Source organism: Lissotriton helveticus, chromosome 9, assembly GCF_964261635.1.
Source record: "Lissotriton helveticus chromosome 9, aLisHel1.1, whole genome shotgun sequence".
Lineage (NCBI taxonomy): Eukaryota > Metazoa > Chordata > Amphibia > Caudata > Salamandridae > Lissotriton > Lissotriton helveticus.
This window is the reverse complement of record NC_136070.1, coordinates 288,666,789-288,692,474: the sequence shown is the minus strand read 5'-3', so window position 1 is coordinate 288,692,474 and position 25,686 is coordinate 288,666,789.

The following is a 25,686-nucleotide window of genomic DNA, read 5'->3' as shown; positions in this document are numbered from 1 at the left end:
TTCCCAGTAGAGGCATAACGAAATGAAATATCTTTATTTCTCCTCATGTTTTTTCCTCTTTCTACATATGCTACACCACAAGTAGAAAGAGGTAAAAGCCTCAAAGGATTGTTTTTGTGTGGGAAGGTGTCCCTCCTGCACAAAAACAATCCTGCCAGCAATGTAGGCACCCTTGCACCATGTTGCAAGGGTGCCTGCATTGGCTCTCAACACAAGCAGGGCATGAATGTGCTATTTCTTGATAGAAATGTCACACTCCTGTCCTCTTGCTTTCACGTAGTGCAGATAAGCAAGGTGTCATGCTGCGTGAGTTGTGTTTCATGAAGACTTGATAAATATGGCCCCAAGTACATGTTCAGAAGATGACAAATGTCCTTGTCTTCTTTCTATTTCAAAATTTTAGCAGCTGACTTATGCCAACCAACAGACTAAAGCAGAAGCATGGTGAGCAGGAGCATGTAGACAGTCTTGTCATTGATTGAAAGTCAGGGTACTCTTACCAAACCCGTTTTCATTCAACTTTAGCATGTTGTAGGGAGTCGAAAAGTCACTTCTTTGGTCAACAAAGTAAGAAAGTAAAGTGTTGACGATGGCAAGAGGTATGAAAACTTTTATAAAACATACACAATATTTGATGTATACAATGACAAAGTATGTGTGCCTTGATCGAGTTGTCCTTCTTACAAGATGGAAGCAAACATGGTAAAATATGGGATCCGAGGACACTAGGCTAGCCTTCCCTTCTTCTATTTCTATGTCATGGTCCTGTGTATGTTGATGATGCCCTGGATTAAGTCAGTCATGTGGCTCCATGCCCGGGAACCTGTTCTCTTTATTTGGCTCTTTGGTGACTGCCAGCAAAAGTTCATACTTATCTGGAACTCTGCCTAGTGCAGAAGCATCATGGTGATGAACATTCAATTCTCCTGTGGCCTGACCAAAATGTTAATGACTATTGAAGCAATGCAAGAGGGGTAACGCAGCAGCGTTTGCACTCGATAAACTAATTAATCTGATTATAACTAGTTGTTATGCGTGTAATAACTTAACAGTGGCGTGCAGCAGTCTAAGGGATTCTGCTAAAGCCCTAGTTTAATTAATGTCAATGGAGTTCCTGGATTCAGTCCAGGCCACTGTTGCACTGCTATGATCACTCAAAATGAGTGTAAATCCAGAATTTCAAAAAGTATACAGACTATTTCATATTAATTCGTTACTTGTACACATTGTAATCATGCATAAGTTCACAATTTAACTCATTTTCATTTTATTCAATTGATAGTTTCATATATAAATTCACAAGAAAGCGCAATATGTGACGTTGTTGCAAATTCACAAGCATCTACATGTAAACAACAATATGATTATATGCATCCCAATGCATTTCGGGCAGATAACAGTGCCCTTCTTCAGGGAATCTGTGAAATGATATAACATAATGTCAGTATCTATTGGCGGCAGAATATACAAGGAGACATTCTAGAGATTGTCAGGATTTATCAAACTCAACTATCTGTGCCAAAGTAACTAAAACAGTGTTTGCAAACATGAGCAAACATAACGAAATGTAGCGTGACCCATTCAATGCGTGGATGGTGATTACTTAAGCATGAGAGCTTACTCTTCATAAACACAACAAGTGTAGTGTGCTGTGTCCTATCTTAGTATCCTTAGTCGAAATGTTAATATGTGCCAATGCAATTTCATGCTTCAAGTGACTCAAGTTTAGTGCCATGCAGGTCTTGACTTGGTTAGAAACGGTATCAAGCAATTATGGTGGCCCGAGGTGAGCATGCATAAAGTGAAACTTAGGCGCTTATGGAAAGCCTTACTTCAGTGCGCTAATTCGGTTTCCGGATATCAGGAGATACCCTTCTGCGGTTCCAGCTCTATTGTGGATAAAAATAACCCAACATGTTTTAACTAATGGCCATAAGGTGTACTCCCATATTATTAAACAAACAGACAGACGCGATTACCGTATAGGCGAATGTGCACGATCCTCTGTGAAAAAACGAACAACACGGGTCAATTAGTTATCGTATGCTACTGAGGCGGTGCTCGACATATACCATGTGCCATTGTTGGGCTTACCGTGAATGTTAACCGCGGGTGCTCTTCAGCGTAAACGACGGTGCCGGTATGGTGGAAAACGCTGACAGGAAGTGACTATTTGTGTGGTGAATAATAGACATAAATGACGGACCGCGGTAGCGCCATGTTGGGAGAGTGAATAAAGCTACAAACTCTACCGAACGTATAAACTATTCAGGATGTGTAAACCCAATTGTACACAATGTGTCGGTCCATGTCCACTTCATTGCGAAAAGCTCTATAATGATATCTGCCACTAAACGTGTGCACAATCTACTTAACTAAGTCGGATACTTGGCTCTCTGTCAAACAAAGGTAAACACTAATGACAGACTATGATAAAGGTTGTATCATCTTGGAAGATGAATTAATGGAAACATTCTGCCTTTAGAAGCATTGTGATACTGTTGGAAAAAATGGTCAGCTACATATTTAGTGCAGAAACTTAAGTGATAAATTAAAGAAGTCACAGCAGAAAACGCGGAATTGCTGGTGTAACACTGAGCAGTATTAATATGTAAGCACTAGTCTACAGAATATGTCAATTCATATCAGTTGCATTAAAAAACCACTTACAGGTACAATGTGGAAGAATCTGCCACTGTTGGTGTGCACAATCTAAATGATTGAATGGAATAGAATATACATGTGGTTACATAAAGCATGACAGTTCAAACTTATCATTGAGCCCTGTCGGTGTCAAGGTTTGTAAAAACCATATCCAGTGTGTCTCACGTTGCGACAAGAGTTTCGCTCGGTCATGTTCTGGACTAGATTCAATGGTTTGAAGAACACCGAATCTAAGTTGGGATATGTTATGTTTGGCAGTAACCCAATGCATGGCCAGAGGAGAAGTGGTGTTCTGCGTGCGTATACGGCTTTTGTGCTCTGTGATTCTTATGCGCACACTACGTTCTGTTTTGCCAACGTAATATAAGTCGCACGGACATTTGATGTAATAAACTACGAAATCACTATTACAATTTGTGGTGTGTGAAAACGTAATGGTTTTGCCCGATCTTGGGTGGTTCATTGACTTGCCAGTTACTGCATTATTACAATTAGAGCAATTGTAACATTTATTGAACCCTCTATGCGTGACCTTGGGTTGAGATTGTTTTTTGTTCAAGATCTCCTTCAGATTACTTGCCCTTTTGTATGCAAATAATGGGGGAGTGTTAAATATTCCAACGAAATCAGGTTCCGATTGCATCAGACTCCATCGATTAAGAATAATCGATTTTACTTGTCGTGATTGGGTTGAGTATGTTGATACGAAAACTTCTCTAGATGAGGTCTTGGTCATTTGTTTCTTCTCAAGAAGTGACTCACGGGTCACTAGTGCAATTCTGTCAGTGGCTTGATCTAAAACAGGATCAGGGTAACCTCTCTGCCTGTATTTACTTTTGGCGACTTCAACCATCTGCAAGCCCTCACTATCTTCTGAGTGGATCCTTTTGATTCGGAGAAACTGGGAGTATGGGAGATGTTTTTTCAAAGGCCAGGGGTGAAAGCTATGGTACTGTAAAGCATTATTCCTGTCAGTGGGTTTGGTGTAAATGGAGGTGGTTACCTTGGAATCTGATAGTTTAACCAATACATCTAGGAATGCTATTTGCTCATTGGAAATGTGGTGGGTGAACTGGATCCGAGGGTTGATGCTATTAAGTTGCAGAATATTTTGTTCCAACTCATTTTTGGTGCCCTGCCACATGATGAAAATATCATCAATGTAGCGCTTATAGATAAGCAATTTGGTGTTCCACTGTGGGCGGGAGAGGATGTTCTCCTGCTCGTACTTCATCATGAAGATATTCGCATAGCTGGGAGCTCCGGAAAACCCCATAGAGGTCCCATTGGACTGGAGGAAATAGCATTCCTTCCACTTGAAATAACTATGAAACAAACAAAACTGTAAAATTTCCATCAAGAAAATTTGGTTTGCTTTCAAAGTGTCCGTTCTCAAGAGTGCCCATTCTATAGCCTCCATTCCCTCCAGGTGAGGGATGGAGGTGTAGAGGGCAACAACATCAATTGTGCACAAAAGGATGTTTCTGTGGTTAGTGATGTTGATATCTTTCAGGATATTCAAAAAATGAGTTGTGTCCTGTATGTACGTGTCTCCTGCTTGAACGATGGGTTGTAAAAATGTATCCAAATAACGTCCCAATGAGTCATGAATCGAACCACACCCTGAGACAATGGGTCTCAGGGGGGGTCCTGTAGAGATTTGTGAATTTTAGGCACCATATACAGCCTGGGTCGACGTGGAAATGTGGTGTGTAAATACTCCTTAGTCTTGGGACTTATCCACTTCATTTCTAATGCGTGCTCTAAGATGGTATTCAAGACGGTCTGAAATTCATGGGTAGGATCTTTAGGTAATGGTAGGTATGTGTTGGTATCAGCTATCATGATCTCAACTTTGGTTTCATATCTGTCTTTGTCCATAATCACCAGTGCTCCTCCTTTATCTGCCTTGATTTGTTCATTCGTACCCACAAATCAAGCAAAGAGTCTGGATGCACAGATTGATGTGTTTAAATTCACCAGAAAATTAAGATTAAGACACTTCTTTTCCACCATCGACACTACCAATTTTAGTGAGAAAGAGATAGAATACCAAGAATTCAAACCAAAAAGCACGTTTATCTCTCCCATTTCACATAAGACCATTGACATGTTTGAGTCTCTTGTTAAACAAGATATCACCAAACTACCAAAAGAAACTAAATCTTCGCCTAATATGAGTTTAGGTGAAAAGTTAGCTTTACGTTCATTGCAGAACAACCAAACTTTACATTTCACTAAGGCAGATAAAGGAGGAGCACTGGTGATTATGGACAAAGACAGATATGAAACCAAAGTTGAGATCATGATAGCTGATACCAACACATACCTACCATTACCTAAAGATCCTACCCATGAATTTCAGACCGTCTTGAATACCATCTTAGAGCACGCATTAGAAATGAAGTGGATAAGTCCCAAGACTAAGGAGTATTTACACACCACATTTCCACGTCGACCCAGGCTGTATATGGTGCCTAAAATTCACAAATCTCTACAGGACCCCCCCCTGAGACCCATTGTCTCAGGGTGTGGTTCGATTCATGACTCATTGGGACGTTATTTGGATACATTTTTACAACCCATCGTTCAAGCAGGAGACACGTACATACAGGACACAACTCATTTTTTGAATATCCTGAAAGATATCAACATCACTAACCACAGAAACATCCTTTTGTGCACAATTGATGTTGTTGCCCTCTACACCTCCATCCCTCACCTGGAGGGAATGGAGGCTATAGAATGGGCACTCTTGAGAACGGACACTTTGAAAGCAAACCAAATTTTCTTGATGGAAATTTTACAGTTTTGTTTGTTTCATAGTTATTTCAAGTGGAAGGAATGCTATTTCCTCCAGTCCAATGGGACCTCTATGGGGTTTTCCGGAGCTCCCAGCTATGCGAATATCTTCATGATGAAGTACGAGCAGGAGAACATCCTCTCCCGCCCACAGTGGAACACCAAATTGCTTATCTATAAGCGCTACATTGATGATATTTTCATCATGTGGCAGGGCACCAAAAATGAGTTGGAACAAAATATTCTGCAACTTAATAGCATCAACCCTCGGATCCAGTTCACCCACCACATTTCCAATGAGCAAATAGCATTCCTAGATGTATTGGTTAAACTATCAGATTCCAAGGTAACCACCTCCATTTACACCAAACCCACTGACAGGAATAATGCTTTACAGTACCATAGCTTTCACCCCTGGCCTTTGAAAAAACATCTCCCGTACTCCCAGTTTCTCCGAATCAAAAGGATCCACTCAGAAGATAGTGAGGGCTTGCAGATGGTTGAAGTCGCCAAAAGTAAATACAGGCAGAGAGGTTACCCTGATCCTGTTTTAGATCAAGCCACTGACAGAATTGCACTAGTGACCCGTGAGTCACTTCTTGAGAAGAAACAAATGACCAAGACCTCATCTAGAGAAGTTTTCGTATCAACATACTCAACCCAATCACGACAAGTAAAATCGATTATTCTTAATCGATGGAGTCTGATGCAATCGGAACCTGATTTCGTTGGAATATTTAACACTCCCCCATTATTTGCATACAAAAGGGCAAGTAATCTGAAGGAGATCTTGAACAAAAAACAATCTCAACCCAAGGTCACGCATAGAGGGTTCAATAAATGTTACAATTGCTCTAATTGTAATAATGCAGTAACTGGCAAGTCAATGAACCACCCAAGATCGGGCAAAACCATTACGTTTTCACACACCACAAATTGTAATAGTGATTTCGTAGTTTATTACATCAAATGTCCGTGCGACTTACATTACGTTGGCAAAACAGAACGTAGTGTGCGCATAAGAATCACAGAGCACAAAAGCCGTATACGCACGCAGAACACCACTTCTCCTCTGGCCATGCATTGGGTTACTGCCAAACACAACATATCCCAACTTAGATTCGGTGTTCTTCAAACCATTGAATCTAGTCCAGAACATGACCGAGCGAAACTCTTGTCGCAACGTGAGACACACTGGATATGGTTTTTACAAACCTTGACACCGACAGGGCTCAATGATAAGTTTGAACTGTCATGCTTTATGTAACCACATGTATATTCTATTCCATTCAATCATTTAGATTGTGCACACCAACAGTGGCAGATTCTTCCACATTGTACCTGTAAGTGGTTTTTTAATGCAACTGATATGAATTGACATATTCTGTAGACTAGTGCTTACATATTAATACTGCTCAGTGTTACACCAGCAATTCCGCGTTTTCTGCTGTGACTTCTTTAATTTATCACTTAAGTTTCTGCACTAAATATGTAGCTGACCATTTTTTCCAACAGTATCACAATGCTTCTAAAGGCAGAATGTTTCCATTAATTCATCTTCCAAGATGATACAACCTTTATCATAGTCTGTCATTAGTGTTTACCTTTGTTTGACAGAGAGCCAAGTATCCGACTTAGTTAAGTAGATTGTGCACACGTTTAGTGGCAGATATCATTATAGAGCTTTTCGCAATGAAGTGGACATGGACCGACACATTGTGTACAATTGGGTTTACACATCCTGAATAGTTTATACGTTCGGTAGAGTTTGTAGCTTTATTCACTCTCCCAACATGGCGCTACCGCGGTCCGTCATTTATGTCTATTATTCACCACACAAATAGTCACTTCCTGTCAGCGTTTTCCACCATACCGGCACCGTCGTTTACGCTGAAGAGCACCCGCGGTTAACATTCACGGTAAGCCCAACAATGGCACATGGTATATGTCGAGCACCGCCTCAGTAGCATACGATAACTAATTGACCCGTGTTGTTCGTTTTTTCACAGAGGATCGTGCACATTCGCCTATACGGTAATCGCGTCTGTCTGTTTGTTTAATAATATGGGAGTACACCTTATGGCCATTAGTTAAAACATGTTGGGTTATTTTTATCCACAATAGAGCTGGAACCGCAGAAGGGTATCTCCTGATATCCGGAAACCGAATTAGCGCACTGAAGTAAGGCTTTCCATAAGCGCCTAAGTTTCACTTTATGCATGCTCACCTCGGGCCACCATAATTGCTTGATACCGTTTCTAACCAAGTCAAGACCTGCATGGCACTAAACTTGAGTCACTTGAAGCATGAAATTGCATTGGCACATATTAACATTTCGACTAAGGATACTAAGATAGGACACAGCACACTACACTTGTTGTGTTTATGAAGAGTAAGCTCTCATGCTTAAGTAATCACCATCCACGCATTGAATGGGTCACGCTACATTTCGTTATGTTTGCTCATGTTTGCAAACACTGTTTTAGTTACTTTGGCACAGATAGTTGAGTTTGATAAATCCTGACAATCTCTAGAATGTCTCCTTGTATATTCTGCCGCCAATAGATACTGACATTATGTTATATCATTTCACAGATTCCCCTGAAGAAGGGCACTGTTATCTGCCCGAAATGCATTGGGATGCGTATAATCATATTGTTGTTTACATGTAGATGCTTGTGAATTTGCAACAACGTCACATATTGCGCTTTCTTGTGAATTTATATATGAAACTATCAATTGAATAAAATGAAAATGAGTTAAATTGTGAACTTATGCATGATTACAATGTGTACAAGTAACGAATTAATATGAAATAGTCTGTATACTTTTTGAAATTCTGGATTTACACTCATTTTGAGTGATCATAGCAGTGCAACAGTGGCCTGGACTGAATCCAGGAACTCTATTGAAGCAATGAAGGCAGCTTAGCTAGCACTGCTGTTCCTCTCTTTGCAGCCAAGGGCACTGCCTCCTGTTGCCTTCTGTTTTAAGAGTAGCCATTGGGATCCAGAGGGGTCTGGGGGTTCACTGACTGAACCACTTCTTTTCTCTGCTAATGAAGGCAGGAGGCAGGGCCCTGAGTGCTGTGTGAGTTGCAAGCCAGTGCTCGCCACCACTGATATGTGCATGTTTCACTTATGTACAGTTATTGGGAAGTGGACTGGAGTTTTGCTGTCACATAGCAGGTGTGCCTTGCATGTGACTGCCTCTGCCAAGCTTGATCTATCAGAGCCTCACACGGGAAACATCCTTTACAACGCAGTGTTTACAACGCAGTGTTTACACCGCGGGGCCTTTACGACGCAGCCATCACAACGCAAGTCATTACTAAGACTTGCCCTGGATGGCGCTCTTGCTTAAGGAATAGTTTAATTTTCTTTTCCAACACCTTCCCTACTGTTACGTGGGCTGGAGTTGGAATAGAAAATTAAAATAATCCACAATCCAGCGCCCTCCAACGCAAGTCGTTGTAACGACTTGCATTGTGAAAACCGCGTTGTAAAGTACCGCAATCAAAATGATCGCGTTTTACTAACATTCATCCGCCTCACACGCCTTCCTGAGGCACAGTTCTAATGCCCCCAGTCTTACTAACCCATTCAGAGATACTGGTCTAGAATGTGATGAACTACTACTGCCCTCTGGGTTTGTCATATAAATACTCCTGACATGACAATGAACATCTGCCCCAGTTCTACAGGTATTTCAAATGTACAGGCCTGGCATTTAATTTAACACAGTTGTGTAACAAAGGCACCCGCAGCCCCTGCAGTGCGGGGGGGGGGGGCAAGTTCCAGGGAGCCCTTCAGCACAGTACCCTGGCCTGAGAGCTCATGAGTGAGTCTGGAAGGGAACCCCTCCATGTACTTTGCAGGGTGTCCCTCTCAAGTTTTGTTATGCCACTGATTTAACATATTTTTTTTTCTAATAGCACCATCACAGCCATACAGCGGGTGCAAAGTGCTCAAGAACAAAAGATGAGAGTCAGTGGTGTAGAGTAAAAGAAAAAATAGCATTGAATGAAGCCCATAGGACTGTTGAAGACTTAGGCATATTTATACTGTGAGAAATAGGGGAGCTATTAAGTGTTTGCTGAACTTTGTGCATTCTTTCTTCAGATGAATGGGTCGAGCTAAGACTTTCAAAGGGGCGAGCCTTGTGAATTAACTTACCTTCCCTAAAGTGCTTGTGTCTTTTCAGGAACAGATAGATCAGGTTATGGAAGGATTACCTAAAGTGTTGTGCTAGGTGGTATGATGGAAACAATTTGGATTGGTACTGCTGAGCACCACTGTGTAAAGCTCTATAAAGAGGTCAATGGGTTTTGAATTCAAGCCTCTGCTTAAATGATAGCCAGTGGAGTGAAATCAGTACATAAGTATGTGAGATATATGATCAGATGTTTTTAGGACATTGATAAATTTGAAATTGCAAATCGATTTGCTAGGGAAATAAAGTGTGCAAGAAAGGGCCACTGTCAGGACAAGAGTAATTGATGTGCTGCCTACATGTAAGGGATCCTGGAGGAGCCAAAATTGGTCTGACATGTATTTGGTCATATTGTTAGTTCTGATGGCTAAAAGACAACACCAAATCCAAAATGAATGGCATGCCAATGATTTACCTACCCATTCAATATTTTGACTTGCATCTTTGTTTCCTTGATTTATCAGTGGTCGCTGAGGAGGATTTTCTGAAGGTGGTGATGAGGAGAGCCATATAGCTGTTCAATATTTCTGGATACAAATTATCCCTGAAGTATGCCACAAGTCACCCCAGTGGATTTACAGATGATTCGTGAAGCATAAAATGATGCTCTAAATTGTAGAACCCACCCGGATGTGCAAACTGGTTATATTTTCGATTCAAGTGTACATATTCGACCACATCTATAATTTGGCAGTTGACTCGAATTTGGAAACACATTCTTCCATAATAATGTGCTACTTTAATGTATGTATACTTTTGTGATCTGCATTTCTGCATTCAATGCATGTATTCAATGTCACAATCAAGTCAAAAATTTAGGTGTTACTAAAAATGTCAGTAGGCCTGACTATCACACAACTTGAAGGTAAAGAATGTGTTATGGGTGCACCCTCATTACACTATATACACTACAATATATTGGGAGTCTTTGCTTCTCAGATGCTAGAGAGTAATTATATGGTAGGTACTACATTGTGAGTTAATATATCGCAGACAAATGTTGTTAGACATATATGGGGAGTTGGGGGGCGTGGCTTGCGCGCCGCTACGAGATGACGGATCGCGCTTGAGCTCGGGAATCACAGCGGCTGTCGGGCCGATTTTAGGCTCCCGGTTGCTGCCGTTTTTCACTCCCGTAATCGGAATAATGCCTCGGAATATGCCGTGACTGTTTTGTTGCAAGTTACAACTGCTGCAGAAGGCAAGAATTGATTATTTCCACGTTTGGCAGTCTCGCTCTTGGACTTGCTGCGAGCGGCCACCATTTTGTTTTTGCGGTGGCGACGCTCGTCTTTCCTCTCACAAGTGCAATGCAATGGAGCGCTACTCCTATTTGAAGTCCACATGAGGTGATATTTTCAATTTTTTTTATATTTTGTTGATTCTTCGGAACTGTTTCATTACTCGCAGGCGCAGACATTAGCTTTGTGGCTTCTATGGATTTCTGATTGACATTTTCTTACTTCCCTCTGCTCTTTTTTTATGCTCTACTACCTCACCTGGGGTGTTTGCGCTGCGTAACCTGATCTAGAGGTTACATATCAATTGAAAGACACTGCTTTTTTGCGCTCTTGTGGTAACTTACCTGTCTTTTTCAAGTGCCTCAGCTGTTTATCTCTGCCATTTTGTGCTCTTAATGTCACGGCCATAGTCTGAGTTTTTTGATCATCCTGTGTTCACCACCAGTGGGTCTTGGTGAGGTGACATTTGGCCTCTTTTTTGCTTTGTCCCTCTACGCATTCCTACTCTGGTACATTTTGGGTGCGTTTATTGGGTCTTGCTCCTATGGCAGACATCATGGGACCTTCCCCCACTACTAAAGACTCTAAAGGGACTCTAAAAAGATCTAAACACAGTCCCCCACTCCTGAGTCCTCTCACAACGATGCTAATACCACTTTGGATGCTATTTTGGCGCGCCTTAATGCTGTACACGATATTGCGCAATCTACCAAAACTAATACCGACTTATTGCAAGTTGAGGTTGCAGCTATCAGGAGTGACTTTAAGGCATTATCTCTCAGAGTTACAACTGCAGAGTCCCGCATCAGTGTGGTGGAGGATAATGCACATCACCATTCCAGGGCTCTTCATCAGATGGAACGTTCAATGGCGGCATTGCGAAGAGACCTCACAGAGCAAGAAGATCGATATCGGAGGAGTAATTTACGTATTTTTGGTCTTCCTGAAGATGCGGAACAATCAGCCTCCTCAATGATTGATTTTCTATCCAAATGGCTTCCTTCTACCATACAAATTTCCTTTCAGAGAGACTTTGAAATTGAAAGAGCCCATCGAGTTCCTACGTTCAAACCCAAATCTTCCACTCATCCGAGGGCGGTAATTTTTAAACCGCTGCATCACCAGCATTCGGAACAAATTTTGGCTCATATGAGGAAGGTTAAAGCGGTGACTTGGGAAGGACATCGGATTACTATCTCACAGGATTTTGCTAGGGACACTGTCATTCGAAGGAAAGGATTTCTTAATCTGCGCAAACGTCTTTTGGACATGAGCATTCCCTTTTTTTTGCTGGTCCTTCCAAGTTTCGTATCACTTTTAAGGGTCGATATCGCATTTTTGACGAACCTTCTGATCTTTCTTCTTTTTTGGATAACCATTCTGAAGCACAGATGGATTCTTCGCCTACTCCTGGTCCTCCATCTCCTACTCCTGGCTCTTGTGGAACTTGATTCTCTTTATGTTTCTCCTTTTGTGTAGATTCTTACATATTTCTCTCTGTAATATGTAACTGTTTCAATGTTGCGTGTTGCTTTTGGCTTATCTCACCCTTTCGGGTGTCTTGCTGTTCGTATTTTCCTCATCATGGCTATCTGTCTTTTTCTTCGTAGCCTATTGGTTTCTTTGTTCTCCCTCACGTTTTGATATCTTCTTCTTTGTATATTATATCATCTGCGTTAGTTGATCTTTTTGTGTCCTTCGTTATTATTCTTCTCTTTTAGTGTATTTTATGGCGGTCCCGTATCATTATCTTTGACATTAGCTCTATGTGGTGTTCTTTTTTCTTTTTGTAGTCGTGATACTTTTTGTCAGGATTTGTCTGGTTTTTTTCACCTCCTCGTTTTCCCCAAAGGCATTAGCCCGCTTCGTATTATCTTGGTGTTTTTCCTTCCCTGCATTGTCCCTCGCCGTATCTATTGTTGTTGATGTTGTTGTTGTTTTGGTTTTCATCCCACCTATTCTGGCTTTTTCGTATATACTTCTTTCTTATACGCCACAATTATTCCTTCGTCGTTCTGATGTAATGTTTCTTGTAATATTTCTGTTTCAATATTGTTACATGGTTTCAAGGTTTATTCTTGCTATTTTTGTATTATGAACATCGCTCGCTTGATGGTCTCTCTGTTTCACATTTTGAGAGTACTTTGTATGTTGCCAGTTTTTCTTTCTCTCCTGTTCATCTATCTAACTGTTTCACTACACGTTTCTTTTTTTTTTTTTTTTTTTGCACTTTTGATGAATTTCTATTTATTGTTATTTCTGGTTCATATTCATTCATGATGTTTTTTATTACAGTATTTATTATGCATTCATTCTGCCTGCTGATATGTTTGCTTCCTTCACTGGTTGTTTATACTTTATGTATATAGTTCATTATTTTTTCTTCTCCTCTCAGGAGTTATATTGTCCATTTCTGGCTCATAGTTTGCATTATGTTTCCTTCTTATAGCATTTCTTAACCGATAATTCTGCATATTTTGTACTTACAGTCCATATATAGGGTACTTGTTACTTCTTTCCATTTAGTTGTCTGTTTGCTTTTTAGATCGCCTTCTTTTTATGATGATTGCTTGCTCATATATTTTCATGATGTTTTTATTTCACTCTGTATTGCGCTTTTGTTTTCCTATTTTTATTTAGCTCACAGACCGCTTCAAACTCTCACACTTCTATCTCGCTCTCTTTTTTGCATTGCACTGCTTCTTTTATTACCCTTTTTGCCTATCACCTACTTTTCTGGCTATTACTGGGTTGTTACTTTTACTTTGATTATTGACTGTTTCCCGACAGTCTGCTTGCTTCCCGCATCCACGTCTCCCCTGGTATGAGTTTGATCCTCTCTAGACCTCCCCTGGTGGGTCTCTTTCTTTTGCTTTTTTTATTCTTTTCTAGTATTTCTTTTTCTCCTTTTCTTTCCCTCTTCTTCTCTTCACTCTCTTTCTTTCCCCTTTTCCTTCTGATCCTTGTGTAGTGCTCTCTTTTGGTATAGAGCATTGTTGGTCCTTGGTATGTGTTCTGTTTGATGTCTTACTCCCTCTTCCATGCGTCTTGCTCGATTTTTATTTCTATGTTAGCCTATGTCTGGATTGAATGTTGTTTCCCTTAATGTTAAGGGATTAAACCATCCGGTTAAGAGGGCTAAGGTTCTTGATTATTGTAAATCTCTCTCTTCGGATTTAGTACTATTACAAGAAACAAAGGTCTCCTATAAAGAAGCGTTGTTATTACGGAAAGAATGGGTTCTTGATGTGATGTGTTCGGATGCCCTTGGCAAGAAGAATGGGGTCATAACACTTATTTCCAAAAAATCTGGGTTATCAGTCATTTCTGTCGAGCATGACTCTGAGGGCCGTTGGTTGTTATCTCAATTGTCTAATGGTTCTGCTGATCTTTATGTTTTGAACATTTATGCCCCAAATGCTGATGATCCTTCTTTTTGGCAAAAGATCACTAAACAATTAGCTCTTACTCCACATAATGGTAATTTGATCATTGGTGGTGACTTTAATTTACCACTTGATCCGGTGTTGGATAGAAATTCGGCTTTCTCTTTCCGCCCTCCTCGATCTCATAAACAATTGTTGAATATGTGCTTTTCTGCAAATCTTCAAGATATTTGGCGCCTTCATAACCCTACAGGTAGTGATTTTTCCTTCTTTTCCCCTCCTCATTCTAGCTTTTCCCATATTGACTATCTCCTAGTGCATTCGTCTTTAGTACAGTACTCATCTTCTCCGTACATTCATCCTATTCTTATCTCTGATCATGCGGCTGTTTCTTTTTCTCTTCTCAATCTCGCTCCTAAGAGTAAACCTTCCTCTTGGAGACTTAATACAGAAGTTCTTCATGATGCTGTTCAAGTTCAAAATATACAAGATGAGATTGAACATTTCGGATGGAGAGAAATTAGGTGCCCCATCACTTCTGCTGAAATTATACATGCTATCAAGTCAACCCGGTCTGGCAAAGCTCCTGGGCCGGATGGATTTCCCATTATGTTTTATAAGACCTTCCTCCCTTCTATGGTTCCTCATCTTGAAGCTGTTTTCGATGTGTTCATTCACGAGAGCGCGGTTTATGGTACTGTGGCAGATGCCACTATTGTTGTACTTCCTAAAGACGGAAAGGATATCTCAGACCCTAAAAACTTTCGCCCTTTTTCCCTTCTTAATATGGAGGCTAAAATCTTTGCTAAGATTCTTGCCAAGCGGTTAGAATCTTATATTCCATCGTTAGTTCATTCTTCTCAGACGGGTTTCGTGAAGGGTAGACTTGCTAGAGACAATATCTGTACCTTCTGTCATATTCTGTCATATTCTCGGTACATCTAAACGGTCAACGCTTCCAGCGGCGGCTCTCGCCTTAGATGCCGAAAAGTCTTTTGGTAAGGTATCTTGGCCTTTTCTCCATGCTGTTCTTCGTGCCCATAATCTTGGTGACTCTTTTGTCAACATGGTTACGTCTCTATATGCCCAACCGAGAGCGAATATCCGTGTCAATGGGGCTTCTTCTGAGTTTTTTAGTCTCCTTCAAGGTAACCGTCAAGGCTGCCCTTTATCCACGCTTTTGTTTTTATTAGCTATTGACCCTCTTCTTAGACTCATTGATCTACATCCAGATATCAAGGGGTTTACTTTTGGTCCGCATCGCATAAAAACATTGGCTTATGCGAATGATGTTCTTATTTTTTCAGATGATATTGTTGCAGCTCTTCCCGCGCTTACAGATATTATTGCTCGTTTTTCTACAGTCTCTAGTTATACGCTCAATAGGGACAAGACTGAGATGTTTCCCCTGAATGCTTATTGTTTTCCTGCGCATATGGGTACCGCTGGCTTTAAGTGGCAATCTAAACATCTAAAATATCTAGGGATTTGGTTTTGTGGTACGCTCTATGATACGGTGGCACATAATGAAGCACAAACTCTTCTCAAAGTTCGTCAACTTCTAGATACTTGGTCCCCTAAACATATTTCTTGGTGGGGTCGTATCCAAACTCTCAAAATGATGGTTACTCCTATTATTAACTTTGTTTCCTCTATGCTTCCGGTGAAATTCTCCTCCTCCTTTTTCGTGAAATTGACTCCATTACTTCTAAGTTTCTTTGGAGTGATAAGAGAGCTAGAATTGCGTATAAGTATTTGAGGAAACCCTATGAGATGGGTGGTTGTAATTATCCTGATTGGGAAAGATACCAGACTGCTTTTTTAGCTTCCCAAGGTGCTTTGTGGTTTTCCTCATCTCCTGTACACACGCCTTCCTGGGTGTTTATTGAGCAATATCTCTCATTTCCCTTACCACTTTCTTCCTTTTTAACCACATCCACTTTATCTATTCCTTTTTCACGTTCCATTATTTTAGATACTATTGCAGCGATTAAGTCTGTAGATAAGAAAGTGGCTACCCCGATTCATAAATCGCGGTGGTCTTCTTTATGATGTAATCCTAGATTAAAATTTGTTATTGATCCTGCGTTGATCCCTTACTGGTCCTCTAAAGGAGTAACTTTAGTTCGTCATCTATATGACTCCAATAATGATCCATTGCCCTTTTCCTCTTTAGCTCAACAGTTCTCACTGTGCGTCTGCATTCGCTAAACTTGAAGGACGATGATCTCTGTTGGAGCTGTGGTCTAGCTACTGGCGATTATCTGCATATGTTTTTTACCTGCTCTCTTTTACAACCCTTCTGGGATCTCATCAATAAACATCTCATATTAATTTTCAATACTGATTTTCAGCTTTCCTTCCCCATGATCCTTTAGGCCCTTTAGCTTCCCGAGTGCCCTTGCCTTTGGATACCTTAGATTTGCAATTGCTTGATCTTTTATTGACAGTTGCTGTTAAGGTAATCCTTATGGAATGGAAGTCTTTTTCTTCTGTATCATATCATACAATGTGGGCTTGGGTTTCTTTTTTGTGCAGCTCGCACATTTCAGTCGATGTGGCTCATCTTACCCCTACGATTTGTAGTAATGTTTGGAAAGCTCTGGACGCTTATATGGATTTGGCTTCGAAGGGTTTGGTTGCCCAGTATCCTTTTGTTTCCTCTACTTGATTGCTGTTTGTCATTTGTGTGGTGTGTGTTTGTAGTACTGCAGTGGATCCTTCCCTTCCCCTCCCTTTCTCTTTTTTCCTTCTTCTTGCTATCTCCTTTTCTACTTTTTCTTTTTCTGTCTTCTTTTCTCTCTTACTCTGCTTAATTCAGAGACTCTGTCCATCACCACCCCTTGTTGTAAATTATTTTGTCCACCCTAAGCGTGGAAGGGTATACTCAGATGTGAGTCCCTTGCTCATTGCACCATCAGGATTCAAGCAAGCCGGGCCGAAGACGCCTGAAATGGCAGAAACCGGTCCCTGGAAGCTTGTTTCCTTCCCAGTGTAAGAATTGGCTTTTGTAGTCTGGTCTGCCCTGTTCCCATGATGCACTGGGCCAGGGACAGACTAATTTGCATACAGCCAGGTTCTGAAACTGGGATGGTGCAATGAGCTAAAAAACGGTGTTGGATCTAGCCCTGATCTCTTGACTGGGTGAGAGTACTCTGCTTAATTCAGAGACTCTGTCCATCACCACCCCTTGTTGTAAATTATTTTGTCCACCCTAAGCGTGGAAGGGTATACTCAGATGTGAGTCCCTTGCTCATTGCACCATCAGGATTCAAGCAAGCCGGGCCGAAGACGCCTGAAATGGCAGAAACCGGTACCTGGAAGCTTGTTTCCTTCCCAGTGTAAGAATTGGCTTTTGTAGTCTGGTCTGCCCTGTTCCCATGATGCACTGGGCCAGGGACAGACTAATTTGCATACAGCCAGGTTCTGAAACTGGGATGGTGCAATGAGCTAAAAAACGGTGTTGGATCTAGCCCTGATCTCTTGACTGGGTGAGAGTACTCTGCTTAATTCAGAGACTCTGTCCATCACCACCCCTTGTTGTAAATTATTTTGTCCACCCTAAGCGTGGAAGGGTATACTCAGATGTGAGTCCCTTGCTCATTGCACCATCAGGATTCAAGCAAGCCGGGCCGAAGACGCCTGAAATGGCAGAAACCGGTCCCTGGAAGCTTGTTTCCTTCCCAGTGTAAGAATTGGCTTTTGTAGTCTGGTCTGCCCTGTTCCCATGATGCACTGGGCCAGGGACAGACTAATTTGCATACAGCCAGGTTCTGAAACTGGGATGGTGCAATGAGCTAAAAAACAGTGTTGGATCTAGCCCTGATCTCTTGACTGGGTGAGAGTACTCTGCTTAATTCAGAGACTCTGTCCATCACCACCCCTTGTTGTAAATTATTTTGTCCACCCTAAGCGTGGAAGGGTATACTCAGATGTGAGTCCCTTGCTCATTGCACCATCAGGATTCAAGCAAGCCGGGCCGAAGACGCCTGAAATGGCAGAAACCGGTCCCTGGAAGCTTGTTTCCTTCCCAGTGTAAGAATTGGCTTTTGTAGTCTGGTCTGCCCTGTTCCCATGATGCACTGGGCCAGGGACAGACTAATTTGCATACAGCCAGGTTCTGAAACTGGGATGGTGCAATGAGCTAAAAAACGGTGTTGGATCTAGCCCTGATCTCTTGACTGGGTGAGAGTACTCTGCTTAATTCAGAGACTCTGTCCATCACCACCCCTTGTTGTAAATTATTTTGTCCACCCTAAGCGTGGAAGGGTATACTCAGATGTGAGTCCCTTGCTCATTGCACCATCAGGATTCAAGCAAGCCGGGCCGAAGACGCCTGAAATGGCAGAAACCGGTCCCTGGAAGCTTGTTTCCTTCCCAGTGTAAGAATTGGCTTTTGTAGTCTGGTCTGCCCTGTTCCCATGATGCACTGGGCCAGGGACAGACTAATTTGCATACAGCCAGGTTCTGAAACTGGGATGGTGCAATGAGCTAAAAAACGGTGTTGGATCTAGCCCTGATCTCTTGACTGGGTGAGAGTACTCTGCTTAATTCAGAGACTCTGTCCATCACCACCCCTTGTTGTAAATTATTTTGTCCACCCTAAGCGTGGAAGGGTATACTCAGATGTGAGTCCCTTGCTCATTGCACCATCAGGATTCAAGCAAGCCGGGCCGAAGACGCCTGAAATGGCAGAAACCGGTCCCTGGAAGCTTGTTTCCTTCCCAGTGTAAGAATTGGCTTTTGTAGTCTGGTCTGCCCTGTTCCCATGATGCACTGGGCCAGGGACAGACTAATTTGCATACAGCCAGGTTCTGAAACTGGGATGGTGCAATGAGCTAAAAAACGGTGTTGGATCTAGCCCTGATCTCTTGACTGGGTGAGAGTACTCTGCTTAATTCAGAGACTCTGTCCATCACCACCCCTTGTTGTAAATTATTTTGTCCACCCTAAGCGTGGAAGGGTATACTCAGATGTGAGTCCCTTGCTCATTGCACCATCAGGATTCAAGCAAGCCGGGCCGAAGACGCCTGAAATGGCAGAAACCGGTCCCTGGAAGCTTGTTTCCTTCCCAGTGTAAGAATTGGCTTTTGTAGTCTGGTCTGCCCTGTTCCCATGATGCACTGGGCCAGGGACAGACTAATTTGCATACAGCCAGGTTCTGAAACTGGGATGGTGCAATGAGCTAAAAAACGGTGTTGGATCTAGCCCTGATCTCTTGACTGGGTGAGAGTACTCTGCTTAATTCAGAGACTCTGTCCATCACCACCCCTTGTTGTAAATTATTTTGTCCACCCTAAGCGTGGAAGGGTATACTCAGATGTGAGTCCCTTGCTCATTGCACCATCAGGATTCAAGCAAGCCGGGCCGAAGACGCCTGAAATGGCAGAAACCGGTCCCTGGAAGCTTGTTTCCTTCCCAGTGTAAGAATTGGCTTTTGTAGTCTGGTCTGCCCTGTTCCCATGATGCACTGGGCCAGGGACAGACTAATTTGCATACAGCCAGGTTCTGAAACTGGGATGGTGCAATGAGCTAAAAAACGGTGTTGGATCTAGCCCTGATCTCTTGACTGGGTGAGAGTACTCTGCTTAATTCAGAGACTCTGTCCATCACCACCCCTTGTTGTAAATTATTTTGTCCACCCTAAGCGTGGAAGGGTATACTCAGATGTGAGTCCCTTGCTCATTGCACCATCAGGATTCAAGCAAGCCGGGCCGAAGACGCCTGAAATGGCAGAAACCGGTCCCTGGAAGCTTGTTTCCTTCCCAGTGTAAGAATTGGCTTTTGTAGTCTGGTCTGCCCTGTTCCCATGATGCACTGGGCCAGGGACAGACTAATTTGCATACAGCCAGGTTCTGAAACTGGGATGGTGCAATGAGCTAAAAAACGGTGTTGGATCTAGCCCTGATCTCTTGACTGGGTGAGAGTACTCTGCTTAATTCAGAGACTCTGTCCATCACCACCCCTTGTTGTAAATTATTTTGTCCACCCTAAGCGTGGAAGGGTATACTCAGATGTGAGTCCCTTGCTCATTGCACCATCAGGATTCAAGCAAGCCGGGCCGAAGACGCCTGAAATGGCAGAAACCGGTCCCTGGAAGCTTGTTTCCTTCCCAGTGTAAGAATTGGCTTTTGTAGTCTGGTCTGCCCTGTTCCCATGATGCACTGGGCCAGGGACAGACTAATTTGCATACAGCCAGGTTCTGAAACTGGGATGGTGCAATGAGCTAAAAAACGGTGTTGGGTCTAGCCCTGATCTCTTGACTGGGTGAGAGTACTCTGCTTAATTCAGAGACTCTGTCCATCACCACCCCTTGTTGTAAATTATTTTGTCCACCCTAAGCGTGGAAGGGTATACTCAGATGTGAGTCCCTTGCTCATTGCACCATCAGGATTCAAGCAAGCCGGGCCGAAGACGCCTGAAATGGCAGAAACCGGTCCCTGGAAGCTTGTTTCCTTCCCAGTGTAAGAATTGGCTTTTGTAGTCTGGTCTGCCCTGTTCCCATGATGCACTGGGCCAGGGACAGACTAATTTGCATACAGCCAGGTTCTGAAACTGGGATGGTGCAATGAGCTAAAAAACGGTGTTGGATCTAGCCCTGATCTCTTGACTGGGTGAGAGTACTCTGCTTAATTCAGAGACTCTGTCCATCACCACCCCTTGTTGTAAATTATTTTGTCCACCCTAAGCGTGGAAGGGTATACTCAGATGTGAGTCCCTTGCTCATTGCACCATCAGGATTCAAGCAAGCCGGGCCGAAGACGCCTGAAATGGCAGAAACCGGTCCCTGGAAGCTTGTTTCCTTCCCAGTGTAAGAATTGGCTTTTGTAGTCTGGTCTGCCCTGTTCCCATGATGCACTGGGCCAGGGACAGACTAATTTGCATACAGCCAGGTTCTGAAACTGGGATGGTGCAATGAGCTAAAAAACGGTGTTGGATCTAGCCCTGATCTCTTGACTGGGTGAGAGTACTCTGCTTAATTCAGAGACTCTGTCCATCACCACCCCTTGTTGTAAATTATTTTGTCCACCCTAAGCGTGGAAGGGTATACTCAGATGTGAGTCCCTTGCTCATTGCACCATCAGGATTCAAGCAAGCCGGGCCGAAGACGCCTGAAATGGCAGAAACCGGTCCCTGGAAGCTTGTTTCCTTCCCAGTGTAAGAATTGGCTTTTGTAGTCTGGTCTGCCCTGTTCCCATGATGCACTGGGCCAGGGACAGACTAATTTGCATACAGCCAGGTTCTGAAACTGGGATGGTGCAATGAGCTAAAAAACGGTGTTGGATCTAGCCCTGATCTCTTGACTGGGTGAGAGTACTCTGCTTAATTCAGAGACTCTGTCCATCACCACCCCTTGTTGTAAATTATTTTGTCCACCCTAAGCGTGGAAGGGTATACTCAGATGTGAGTCCCTTGCTCATTGCACCATCAGGATTCAAGCAAGCCGGGCCGAAGACGCCTGAAATGGCAGAAACCGGTCCCTGGAAGCTTGTTTCCTTCCCAGTGTAAGAATTGGCTTTTGTAGTCTGGTCTGCCCTGTTCCCATGATGCACTGGGCCAGGGACAGACTAATTTGCATACAGCCAGGTTCTGAAACTGGGATGGTGCAATGAGCTAAAAAACGGTGTTGGATCTAGCCCTGATCTCTTGACTGGGTGAGAGTACTCTGCTTAATTCAGAGACTCTGTCCATCACCACCCCTTGTTGTAAATTATTTTGTCCACCCTAAGCGTGGAAGGGTATACTCAGATGTGAGTCCCTTGCTCATTGCACCATCAGGATTCAAGCAAGCCGGGCCGAAGACGCCTGAAATGGCAGAAACCGGTCCCTGGAAGCTTGTTTCCTTCCCAGTGTAAGAATTGGCTTTTGTAGTCTGGTCTGCCCTGTTCCCATGATGCACTGGGCCAGGGACAGACTAATTTGCATACAGCCAGGTTCTGAAACTGGGATGGTGCAATGAGCTAAAAAACGGTGTTGGATCTAGCCCTGATCTCTTGACTGGGTGAGAGTACTCTGCTTAATTCAGAGACTCTGTCCATCACCACCCCTTGTTGTAAATTATTTTGTCCACCCTAAGCGTGGAAGGGTATACTCAGATGTGAGTCCCTTGCTCATTGCACCATCAGGATTCAAGCAAGCCGGGCCGAAGACGCCTGAAATGGCAGAAACCGGTCCCTGGAAGCTTGTTTCCTTCCCAGTGTAAGAATTGGCTTTTGTAGTCTGGTCTGCCCTGTTCCCATGATGCACTGGGCCAGGGACAGACTAATTTGCATACAGCCAGGTTCTGAAACTGGGATGGTGCAATGAGCTAAAAAACGGTGTTGGATCTAGCCCTGATCTCTTGACTGGGTGAGAGTACTCTGCTTAATTCAGAGACTCTGTCCATCACCACCCCTTGTTGTAAATTATTTTGTCCACCCTAAGCGTGGAAGGGTATACTCAGATGTGAGTCCCTTGCTCATTGCACCATCAGGATTCAAGCAAGCCGGGCCGAAGACGCCTGAAATGGCAGAAACCGGTCCCTGGAAGCTTGTTTCCTTCCCAGTGTAAGAATTGGCTTTTGTAGTCTGGTCTGCCCTGTTCCCATGATGCACTGGGCCAGGGACAGACTAATTTGCATACAGCCAGGTTCTGAAACTGGGATGGTGCAATGAGCTAAAAAACGGTGTTGGATCTAGCCCTGATCTCTTGACTGGGTGAGAGTACTCTGCTTAATTCAGAGACTCTGTCCATCACCACCCCTTGTTGTAAATTATTTTGTCCACCCTAAGCGTGGAAGGGTATACTCAGATGTGAGTCCCTTGCTCATTGCACCATCAGGATTCAAGCAAGCCGGGCCGAAGACGCCTGAAATGGCAGAAACCGGTCCCTGGAAGCTTGTTTCCTTCCCAGTGTAAGAATTGGCTTTTGTAGTCTGGTCTGCCCTGTTCCCATGATGCACTGGGCCAGGGACAGACTAATTTGCATACAGCCAGGTTCTGAAACTGGGATGGTGCAATGAGCTAAAAAACGGTGTTGGATCTAGCCCTGATCTCTTGACTGGGTGAGAGTACTCTGCTTAATTCAGAGACTCTGTCCATCACCACCCCTTGTTGTAAATTATCTCTTTTGGTATAGAGCATTGTTGGTCCTTGGTATGTGTTCTGTTTGACGTCTTACTCCCTCTTCCATGCGTCTTGCTCGATTTTTATTTCTATGTTAGCCTATGTCTGGATTGAATGTTGTTTCCCTTAATGTTAAGGGATTAAACCATCCGGTTAAGAGGGCTAAGGTTCTTGATTATTGTAAATCTCTCTCTTCGGATTTAGTACTATTACAAGAAACAAAGGTCTCCTATAAAGAAGCATTATTATTACGGAAAGAATGGGTTCTTGATGTGATGTGTTCGGATGCCCTTGGCAAGAAGAATGGGGTCATAACACTTATTTCCAAAAAATCTGGGTTATCAGTCATTTCTGTCGAGCATGACTCTGAGGGCCGTTGGTTGTTATCTCAATTGTCTAATGGTTCTGCTGATCTTTATGTTTTGAACATTTATGCCCCAAATGCTGATGATCCTTCTTTTTGGCAAAAGATCACTAAACAATTAGCTCTTACTCCACATAATGGTAATTTGATCATTGGTGGTGACTTTAATTTACCACTTGATCCGGTGTTGGATAGAAATTCGGCTTTCTCTTTCCGCCCTCCTCGATCTCATAAACAATTGTTGAATATGTGCTTTTCTGCAAATCTTCAAGATATTTGGCGCCTTCATAACCCTACAGGTAGTGATTTTTCCTTCTTTTCCCCCCCTCATTCTAGCTTTTCCCATATTGACTATCTCCTAGTGCATTCGTCTTTAGTACAGTACTCATCTTCTCCGTACATTCATCCTATTCTTATCTCTGATCATGCGGCTGTTTCTTTTTCTCTTCTCAATCTCGCTCCTAAGAGTAAACCTTCCTCTTGGAGACTTAATACAGAAGTTCTTCATGATGCTGTTCAAGTTCAAAATATACAAGATGAGATTGAACATTTCGGATGGAGAGAAATTAGGTGCCCCATCACTTCTGCTGAAATTATACATGCTATCAAGTCAACCCGGTCTGGCAAAGCTCCTGGGCCGGATGGATTTCCCATTATGTTTTATAAGACCTTCCTCCCTTCTATGGTTCCTCATCTTGAAGCTGTTTTCGATGTGTTCATTCACGAGAGCGCGGTTTATGGTACTGTGGCAGATGCCACTATTGTTGTACTTCCTAAAGACGGAAAGGATATCTCAGACCCTAAAAACTTTCGCCCTTTTTCCCTTCTTAATATGGAGGCTAAAATCTTTGCTAAGATTCTTGCCAAGCGGTTAGAATCTTATATTCCATCGTTAGTTCATTCTTCTCAGACGGGTTTCGTGAAGGGTAGACTTGCTAGAGACAATATCTGTACCTTCTGTCATATTCTGTCATATTCTCGGTACATCTAAACGGTCAACGCTTCCAGCGGCGGCTCTCGCCTTAGATGCCGAAAAGTCTTTTGGTAAGGTATCTTGGCCTTTTCTCCATGCTGTTCTTCGTGCCCATAATCTTGGTGACTCTTTTGTCAACATGGTTACGTCTCTATATGCCCAACCGAGAGCGAATATCCGTGTCAATGGGGCTTCTTCTGAGTTTTTTAGTCTCCTTCAAGGTAACCGTCAAGGCTGCCCTTTATCCACGCTTTTGTTTTTATTAGCTATTGACCCTCTTCTTAGACTCATTGATCTACATCCAGATATCAAGGGGTTTACTTTTGGTCCGCATCGCATAAAAACATTGGCTTATGCGAATGATGTTCTTATTTTTTCAGATGATATTGTTGCAGCTCTTCCCGCGCTTACAGATATTATTGCTCGTTTTTCTACAGTCTCTAGTTATACGCTCAATAGGGACAAGACTGAGATGTTTCCCCTGAATGCTTATTGTTTTCCTGCGCATATGGGTACCGCTGGCTTTAAGTGGCAATCTAAACATCTAAAATATCTAGGGATTTGGTTTTGTGGTACGCTCTATGATACGGTGGCACATAATGAAGCACAAACTCTTCTCAAAGTTCGTCAACTTCTAGATACTTGGTCCCCTAAACATATTTCTTGGTGGGGTCGTATCCAAACTCTCAAAATGATGGTTACTCCTATTATTAACTTTGTTTCCTCTATGCTTCCGGTGAAATTCTCCTCCTCCTTTTTCGTGAAATTGACTCCATTACTTCTAAGTTTCTTTGGAGTGATAAGAGAGCTAGAATTGCGTATAAGTATTTGAGGAAACCCTATGAGATGGGTGGTTGTAATTATCCTGATTGGGAAAGATACCAGACTGCTTTTTTAGCTTCCCAAGGTGCTTTGTGGTTTTCCTCATCTCCTGTACACA